The sequence below is a fragment of the Orycteropus afer genome, unplaced genomic scaffold (genome assembly GCF_000298275.1).
Source record: "Orycteropus afer afer isolate SDZICR_OR568_19922 unplaced genomic scaffold, OryAfe1.0 scaffold00797, whole genome shotgun sequence".
Taxonomy (NCBI): domain Eukaryota; kingdom Metazoa; phylum Chordata; class Mammalia; order Tubulidentata; family Orycteropodidae; genus Orycteropus; species Orycteropus afer.
In genome coordinates, this window is record NW_006922384.1 from 777,763 (window position 1) to 788,529 (window position 10,767).

A 10,767-nucleotide genomic window follows, 5' to 3' on the forward strand; every position below is an offset into this window, starting at 1 on the left:
AACCCAAGGAGGGGTCGCTATGAGTCGGGGCCGACTCGACGGCACATAACAACTACAACAATATGCTTTATTATCCCTTGAAGAATTCTTTGAAGAACATGACAAAGTTTGAATTAGTACTCCCACTAAGGCAAACACCACCAGTGCTTCTTTTAAGTATCACTAGCTCAAAATATACAGATAGACCCAATGTTGAAAAATTATTTAAGAATTTAGCTTTTTTTTTTTTTTTTTAGAATTATCAACTGATCTGTTGCCATGTCATACATTTACTTTCAAGTAAAATGGTTGGGAGAAATACAGTGGAACCAGACACATGCCCAAATAGGAGGAAGCTAATACCACAGGAATCACTGGGCGGCATCAAAATATATACAGCCCTGGGTATACTTCTTTATTTTTTATAATATCATTGTGCAATAGGCAGAGAAAATCAGATTGCATCTAAAACATTATTATCTTCACTATCTTTTAACTCTTATGAGTTTCTTTATACTAAAACTAAGGATAAACAATTAACAGACTACCATATTTTTTTGTAAAAAAAGAATGCTTAAATCCAGACATTGAACTGTCAAGCTAAGAAATTCAGCTTGCTACCCTTCTCCATCTCTGATTACCAAATAACATGCTTTCACATTCTCACAGGTGATGTCAATCCAAATTTTTGAACTCTTGCCATTAAATTTTTATCTGATCCTTTTCTAAAAATAAAAGTCATTATAAAATGCATCTAGTAAAATTAATTCACAAACTCTTCATTCTTAGGTTCCTCCAACAGTTCTGAACATTTAATTTATCATGTGTAGGTCCTATAAATGTTATCAAGCTTTTGATTTATCTGTATGCAGTTTCCTACTTTTCTCTAGAGGAAACTCTGAATCTACTCTGTAATTCTATTTCTGGGATTTTCCCTATGACTAGACATCAAATAGGTGCCCAGTTAAAGTTGAATTTAACATAAATCAAAATTTCCTTTCAGTATAAGTGTGCTATCTTATGTAATATATTATTATATATTATACATATATATTATATGTAATAATAGTAAGTAATATTTTGGACATGGTTATATTGAAATATATTCATGATTCATTAAAAATTCAAGTTACCTGTTGCTCTTTATTTTTATTTGCTCAATATGGCAAAATTTCTGTGGTAGATTCCTGTTGTTGTTGTTTTCAGGTACCATCAAATCAGTTGACTTATAACTACCTCACATATAATAAAAAGAAACGTTGTCATTCTCACAATAGTAGATATGTTTGAGCCCACATCTGTAATCACTGTCAATCAATCTAGTTGAAGGTCTTTCATTTATTTATTTATTTATTTTGATTCTCTATGTTCCAAATGCCATGTCCTTCTCTATAGATTGATACCTCTTGACACCATGTCCAAAGCAAGAAAAATGAAGTCTTGTCATTTACTTCTAACATACATTCTGACTGTTCTTCCAGGAGAATTTGTTCATTTGTCTGTCAGTCCATGATTTATTCAATATTCTTTGCCAACACCATAATTCAAGTGTGTCAATTCTTCTTTGGTCTTCCATTTTCATTATTCAAGTTCCATATATTATCTCATTATTTACCGTGGTTTGATTCATATACTTAGATTTAACTTGAAATATGCTTCAGTTTCTGTTCCTGAATTCTTGGAAAACATATTTGGCTTTTTTTTTTTTAAGGATAAGATAATAAATATTTTAGATTTGAGAGGCCCCATAAAATTTATTTTTCATATTTTCAATCGTAATTTCACAACCTTTAAAAATTTTTAAATAAAATATGTTTAGCTCATAATTCAAACAAAAATCTGGCTATAGTATGGGGCTTAGTTGCTGAACCTTAAAGAAAAAAAAATGCTCACTGTTGTTTAGTCGGATCCGACTCATAGTGACCCCTCCTTGGGTTTCCGACTCAGTATCACAACAGAAGATTTCTCACCCCTCCTTCTGAAGAGTGGCTGGTAGGTTTGAACTGCTAGCCTTCTGATTAGCAGTCGAATGACTTAGGCACTACACCACTAGAGCTCCCTGCTAAACCCTAACATTAATATTTTTTTTAGATCTTTTTTCACTCCCTAGAGGGCCTATGTTATTCTTCCACACAACTATCTGACTCTTTCCAGTATGAAGACTTGATCTTGAGCAACAGTCCACAGTAAGGACCCTGCTGACATTTTCTAAGTTGTCAAATACTTGTCTTTTGGAATTCAAATCAATCCTCTATTCTTCCTACACTCATGCATCTTCTACCTGATGGAGCATCATCAATTGCTTGTTTTAGTCTAGAACCTTTAAGAAACAAACAGGATGGAAGTAGTTACCAACAGCCTTATGATATGACAAGCCCATCAGGGAAACTGGGAATGGCACCAGGAGCCATATATCTACAGTATATATCCGACACTTGTGAAGGAGAGAGGGAAAGAAAGAATGTAGGATTGAAGCATCTTAGGCAACAACAAAGATCTATGAATATTCAAGAAGGCTGAGGGGATGTCCTACAACTAAAATCTTCCACCAGAGCTGTTCCCCATCACTCAAGAATAAACCTGCTTTAGAATCTCTGCCATGGTCAGTTATTATCTGAAAATCTCATTGCAAGTGCAGGCCTCAACATAAACAGTGTGATGAATTTCAGGGCCCAAAATTTAGAGTCATTGATTAATTAGGATTCCCACAGTCAGAGATATGAGAAGTGTATTTTCTGCCATATGCCAGTGTCACAGAACACCATAAATGAGAAACCAGTGATCTCTTACAAACTAAGAAAATAATATACTGTATAACATTTTAGTATGCAGCCAAATAACTAGGTAAATCATAGATATGTAGATATAAAGGTATAGATATGTATATAGATAAGCTGTTGCTGTTGTTAGGTGCTGCCAACTCAGCTCCAAGGTATAGTGACCTTATGTACAACAGAAAGGAACAATGCCTGATCTTGTACCATCCTTATGATCTTTGCCATGCTTGAACCCAATGTCACAGCCACTTTGTCAATCCACCTCATTGAGGGTCTTCACCTTTTTTGCTGACCCTCTACTTTACCAAGCATGATATCATTCTCCAGGGAATGGTCCCTTCTGACAAAATGAGCAAAGTAAGTGAAATGGAATCTGGCCATTCTCGCTTCTAAAGAACATTCTGGTCTTACTTCTTCAAGACATATTTGTTTTTTCTGGCAGTCTATGTTATTTTCAGTACTTCTCACCAATACCACAGTTCAAATGAATCAACTCTTCCACATTCTTCCTTACTCATTTTCCAGCTTTCACATGTATATGAGACTATTGAAACTAACTTGGCTTTGTTCAGGCACACCTTAGCCTTCAAAGTGACTTCTTTGTTTTTTAATGTTTTAATGAGGTCTTTTGCAGCCAATGTACCTAGTGCAAAATATTGATTTCTCTACTGCTGCTTCCATGACTATGGATTGTGGATCCAATTAAAATGAAATCCTGACAAATTCAATCTTTTCTCCATTTATCATGATATTGTTTATTGGTTAGGTTGTGAGGACATTTGTTTTCTTTCTGCTGAGGTGTAATCCATACTGAAGTCTTTCATCTTTAACAATAAATGCTTCAGATTATCTTCATTTTAAGCAAGCATGGTTGTGTCATCTGCAAATTGCAGTTTGTTAATGAGGTTTCTTCCAATGCTGATGCCACACTTCTTTTCACATAATTTATCTTCTCAGATAATTTGTTCAGCATACAGATTGAATAAGTATAGTGGAAGAATACAACTCCGACCCACTGTTCTTGATTTTAAACCATGCAGTACCCTCCTGATCTGTTTGATCAACTGCCTCTTCATCATGTACAGGTTCCTCATGAGTGCACATAAATGTTCTGGAATTCCCGTTCCTCACAATGTTATTCATAATTTGTTATAATTCGTATAGTCTAATGTCTTTGCACAGTCAATAAAAGACAAGTAAACATCTTTGTGGTATTCTCTGCTTACAGCCAAGATCAATCTGATGTCAGCAATGATTCTCTGCCCTGCTGCATGCCCTCCTATGAATTTGGCTTGAATTTCTAGCAGTTCCCTATCGATGTACTGCCGCAAACATTTTACAATTATCTTCAGTAAAATTTTCATTTGTGTTTTATATTAATGATATAGTTCGATGCATCATGTCGGATCATCTTTCTCTGGAATGGGCACAAACATGGATCTCTAGCAGTCAATTGGCTAGGTAGTTGTGTTTCAAATTTCTTGGCATAGATGAGGGAGTGTCTCCAGAGTTGCATCCTTTTGTTGAAACACCTCCATGGGTATTCCGTCAAATAGGGCCCTGCTTTTTGGCAATTGTTTCAGTGTAGCTTTGAGTTCTTCCTTCTTAGAATCAAAATGATCATCTGTTCTTGATCATATGCTACCTTCTGAAATGGTTGAATGTCAACCTATTATTATTATTATTACTATTTTACTGTGGCTCTGTATTCCTTCTACCTTATTTTGATGCTTCCTGCATTGTTCAATATTTTGCCTATAGAATTCTTCAATAGTGCAAGTAGATGCTTGACATTTTTCATGATTTTTTTTCAGCTCCAGAGATGCTGAGCATCTTCCTCTCTTCTGTTTTTCTAATTCTAGGTCTTTGTACAATTCATTATAATACTTATTTTTTTTCTTCTTGATTAGTCATTGAAAATTTCTGTTCTGCTTTTTTATTTCATCATTTGTTTATTCATTTTAGCTATTCTCTCAAACACACAAATACACATATATATTGTGTGTATTTGTGTGTGTGTGTGTTTATTCCCACTTAAAAAGTGTTTGCAGTTATAGTTCATAATTTATTTAGAAATCACATCCTGCATTTCATATCTGCCTCCTAAATGGCCTTCTATTAGGTTTATATACATAAGTGGAATTGCTTAATTACATTTTAATTAATTAAAATTTTCACATTATAAATGAGGTGCCATATGCTATTGTCTTATTAAAAACTCTATTTTTGTGTCCTGTCTCAAAAAATCATCCAGAATTGGAGAATTTTCACATTAGACATATCTTAATTGTCAATGGATGTTAGTCTTCTTTGATCATTTGAAAATCCAAAAACCAAACTCATTGCCATATATTCTGATTTATGGTGATGTCATATTGTCACAGTTGAACTATGCTCCATAGTGTTTTCAAGGCTGCCACCTTTCAGAAACAGAACTACCAATTCATACTCACAAAAGGAAGTAACATCATAAGTGTAGAAAGAGATCAAAGATGCAAGCCAGTATAAAGAAGTAGGATAAAATAATGTAGGGGTAAAAAAGAGAGAAAAAAAAAAAAAAAAAAGGAAGGAAATCAAAAGCCAGAAAGTTCCTGATAAATCAGGAGAATTAAAAATTTGTGAAACCAGGGGATTCTTAGAAATTGTTTTATGTAGCATTTGTGTAAAGATGCAAGTGCAGACATGCAAGGAGAAATATATTGTTTGTGCATTGCAGTGTAGTAAATTACCTGGTATGGCTTTTCTAGCCATAAGTCTTTGTAAACTCCATGGTGAAAAACTGAGTAGCTCCTGATTGTAAAGTCATTCACCTGGGGTATTTCCATTGGGAGCAGCACAAAGTTTACTCTCTCTCAGGTGTATAGAATTCTGTTGTTGGAATTGATTGGTTCAGGTTCAAAAGGAGCCCTGCTATAGGCAGAAGGTATCTCTCTGACTGCTGGCTGAGAAAGACGTGCCTCTGAGAGAAACATTCTCCTGAGAGACACACACTGCTGAGAAAGAAACACTGAGAGATATGCACTGCTGAAAGAGAGTCACTGATAGACACTAATTGCTGGGAGAGACTGAGAGAGACTGTTGGCTGAGAGATGGCAGGCTGAGAAATACTGAGCATTTTTCCTGAACTTGAATTGTAGCCTGGTGCTTCCCTAATAAACCCCATAATCTGTGAGTTCTGTATGGCCACTGCAGCAAATTATCAAACCCAGCTGAGAGGTGGTGGGTGCTGTGGGAGGAAAGTTGGTGTCAGGGCTAGAGGGAGGTGGCATGCCTGGCCTTGCTGGGATAGGTGTTGGATACTGATGGTGAGTCTGTCTTCCTCTTGCAGGGTTAGAGGAGGTCAGAAGATGTGGCCTCCCTGCCCCTTTGGCATGAATGTATACCTTTTGGTGGGGGGAGGTTTTGTGAAGTCCTTGGGTGATGCAAATAGTCAAGCACTTGGCTACTAGCTAAAAGTTTAGCTATTCAAATCTACCCAGAGAATCCCTAGAACAAGGACCTGGTGATCTACATCCAAATGATCACAGCCACCGAAAAGCCTAAGGAGCACATTCCTGCTCTGAAAGACATAAAATTGTCATGAATTAGAATCAACTCAACAGCAATTGGTTTGTGTTTGGGTGTGATGAGCTTTCATGTACATTAACTTATTAATCTTCGCAACATCTAAATGGTATATTTTTATCATCTCCATTTACATTTGAGATCACAGAGCACCTCCATTTATATACCTACTCCAGAGACATGGATTTAATAAGTATTTTGGTCCAAATTCCTTAATTATAACTCATTTAGGCTGTCATGTCTTAAGAGCTATGTTGAAAAGAGACCCATGAAAAACAGTTGTGAGCAAGGAAATAACCATACCTAAAGAAAAGTCCCTATGGTATCACATCAATAGATATTAATGGGTTACTGAGTGGAATTTTAATGTAAACTTTCCAAATCCATGGGGAAGAAAATGTAAACACAGTGTTCAAATAGCAGTAAGAAATAAGATAAACAGATGATAAAAATAGAATTTACTTATTTGTTGGAAGAGAATCTCCCTGGTATGGAGAAAGATGAGACTATATCCACTCAAGAAGTCCAATGAACCCCAAACAGAACAGACCCAAAAGGAAAATTACCAAGACATATCATAATAAAACTCACCAAAACCAAAGACAAAGAAAGAATCCTGTGAGCAGCATGGGAGAAAGGAAAAGTTACCTACAAGGGGCAACCAATAAGACTAAGCTCAGGTTTCTTGGAAGAAACCATGCAGGCAAGAAGACAATGGGATGGTGTGGTGGTTAAGTCTTTGTGTCAACTTGGCTAGGCTTGGTTGAGTGGCTGGGCAGTTGGATGTAGTATTCCCCATGATGAGACTGGTAATCAACTCCATGGTGGAATCTACTGGGAGCAGCTAAGTAGCTGCCTTTGGATATGTGGTCTGCTTCCCATATATAAGAAACAGCTTTGGCAGTGGTCTCTAGCATATGGCATGCATGAATCTGTATTGTATGTAGCTGTGTCATTATTCAGCAACCTTCCATGCTCTGCTGACCTTGAGATTTCAATGGACGTGAATTAGTGGCCTATGGTGTGGTTTGGTAACATTGGGACTGTGCCTTTTTATTTGTCAACCTTGGGCTTGTTAGCCTCAACAGCCAGGAGCTGTCTGAGTGAAGAGATGCCTCTAGTTTCACTGGACCAGGAGTAAGAGGCAGAGCTGAAGCTCAAGGTTGAGGGGCTTTCAAACAGCCTCTAGAGCCTGGCACTTTGAACTTGGATTTCTAACCTCCTGAACTGAAAGAGAATAAATTAACTCTTGTTTGTCCAAGCCATCCCATTTGTGGTATATTCCTAACAGAGTGGCACTAGGTAACCAAAACTGATAGTATATATAAAACCCTGAAAGAGAAAAATTTCCAACCAAGAATTATATACCCAGCAAAATTGTCCCTCAGATATGATGGTGAAATTAGGACATTTCCAGAGAAGCAGAAATTAAGGAATTCGTTAAAACCATACCAACCTTACATGAGATGCTAAAGGGAATCCTTTGGACAGAGAACCAACAACAGCAAACAACAACTGACCATTGACACACATGATGACATAACCTAGAAACCAATCCAATTATGGAAGTAGCCAAAGTAAATATGTCTACAAGGTTGTAAACAGGGAACCAGAGAGATCAATTGACAAATGAGAATGACTGAAACCAAAAAGTGGGAAAAAATAGTGTAGTTACAGAAGTTCTAAATGGTAGGAAAGTCAAGACAACTGCAAGATAGAATGGACCGTTCTAAACTTGGGAAGAAAATTATAAATTACAGGCTACCCTTAAAGAAAAATGATAAACCTTCACTTCAAAATTAAAAAGAAGACCAGCACAAATACTCAGTAAATACTAAAGCAATAGCAACAAAGGAAGTGATAGCATGATTCATAAACAAAATGAGCTCAGCACAGAAAATTATACAGAACAAAGAAACCAGAAACATCACACACACACACAAAAAGTAACAAAATGACAGCAAAAATTCATCCTTATCAATAATTACACTGAATGCCAGGAGCTCTGGTAGCATAGTGCCTAAGGCACTTGACTGCTAACCAGAAGCCTGGCGGTTCAAACCCACCAGCCACTCCTTGGAAGGAAGGTTGGGCAATCCTACTTCCATAATGATACTGCCTCGGAAACCCAAGGAGGGGTCGCTATGAGTCGGGGCCGACTCGACGGCACATCACAACAACAACAACACACTGAATGCCAATGGATCGATGCACCACTCAAGAGATGGAGAGTTGCAGACTGGATAAGAAAACACAACCCATCAATATACTGTCTACAAGAGATACATCTTAAAGAAAAATAGACTAAAAATCAAAGGTTGGAAAAGATATATCAAGCAAATGGCAACCATAAAAGAGCAGGAGTGGCAATAATAATTTCTGATAAAATTGACTTTAAGACAAAACCACCATAAGAGACAAGGAGGAACATTATTCAATCATTAAAGGATAAATTGAAGAAGAGGATATAACAACAATAAATATCTATGCACCCAAAGAAGAGCCCCAAAATACAGAAACCAGACTCTAACAGAACTGAAAAGACAAATAGGTGATTCCACAGTCATGGTAGGAGACTTTAATGCACTACTTTAAACTATGGTACATATACACAAAGGAATAATAGGCAACACTACAGAATAATGTAAAATCTGCAAAACACCTCATAGCATAGATGAACTTGGAGGACATTATGCTGAGTGAAATAAGTCAATCACTGAAGGACTAATATAGTATTAGTTCATTATTATAAAATGTCAGGGAAGGTTTATATATGGAAGGAAACCTTTATTAGTTACCAGAGGTAGGAGGGAAAGGGTGGAACATTGAAAAAAAAAAAAATGCATTGACCCTTGTCACTTTAGTTTTGGGTATTTCACTGTACATAAATTATATTTCAATAAAATGTATTTGCAAATAAATAAATAAAACAGAATTTACTAAGCATTTGCCATTTACTTAGTATCTTACTAGGAATTTATATACATTTCACTCCCTAAAATAAGTATGACAATCATTATTTTATAGATGAAGAAATGAATCCTCAGAGAAGTTGATTCAAATTCTCAAGATTATATAATTTGTAAGTGATAGAGCCAAGATGAAAATGAAGCCTATCTAACCAAAATCCCAGTGGGCAGATCACTATAGGATGATAAGTTTTCTGAAAACTCTACCTATTAAAGTTTGAAATAGATTCCAAGAAAAATCATATGTCAATATGTTGAGATATATATATATATATATATAATTATATGAATGTAGAAATTTTAGGAACTCTGAATTCTATCATTATTGTGTCAATCTATAGAATGGAGCAGAAGGAATAGGGTATTTTCCCCATAGTTCTTCAATGTTTTAAACTCTTGAGTTGGCAACTATTACAATGTGATCATAGAATTTGAAAGCTATAAATTTGAATTTGGAAGTTATAAATTAAGTATGAAACTAAATTCAGCTATTTAAATAAGTAATGTTTGCTACCTGAAGTTAAAAAACTAAAACAAACAACCTATGTTTGCATTAATCATAATATATCAGGTTGATGCCTAAAGTAATGTTTGAAAGAAACTGTACACCCCTAAAGCAGAGGAATTTTCACATATAAATTAATGCTAGGCTGTCATCTAGCCATATAGCTGATTGTTGTTGTTGTTATGCGCCATCGAGTCTAACCCGACTCATAGCGACCCCTCCTTGGGTTGCCAAGGCAGTATCACTACAGAGTAGATTGCCCAACCTTCCTTCCAAGGAGTGGCTGGTTGGTTTGAACCACCAGCCTTCTGGTTAGCAGTCAAGTGCCTTAGGCACTGTGCTACCAGAGCTCCATATAGCTGATTAGGCCTCTGGTAATTGGAAGGTAAAAAAATAATTTTAATAGGAGAATGAGTTGAAAAGTTAAAATAAGACATGCTACCCAATGTAATATATTTACATAAAAAAGGGAACACAGGAAAAGACAATAAACAAATCGGAATGATACCTCATTTTTGTAAGGTTTGATATGCAACAACTTCATCCATCTGGAATGTAACGGAAATCCAGAAAAGAATCCAACAAAAAATTTCCTCTTGGCAGTAAAATAAGGCACAAAAGTTACTTCTGGTTCATGTATAGAAGAGATCTTTAAAGAGATCTTTGCACACAATTGTACAAAGTATGATTATTTGTTTTTCCCAATCTAGGCTACATTCAAGAGAGTAAATTATCAGGTGGAGAAAAAAGCAGTTTTAAAGCAGTAGGAAGAAGTGAAAACCTGTAGCCTGAACTATGTGGAAAGTAAGCATCTGTGAAATCACAAAGAAAGCCAGTGAAGTATATCTATTTATTTTAAGGCAAACAATTAATATTCTTCAGTTAGCCCTGAGGATATATAGGTACAACAGTTCACTAAAGGAAATGTTCTCATATTAATGTCTCTATATCATTGTTGTTGTTGTTATGTGCC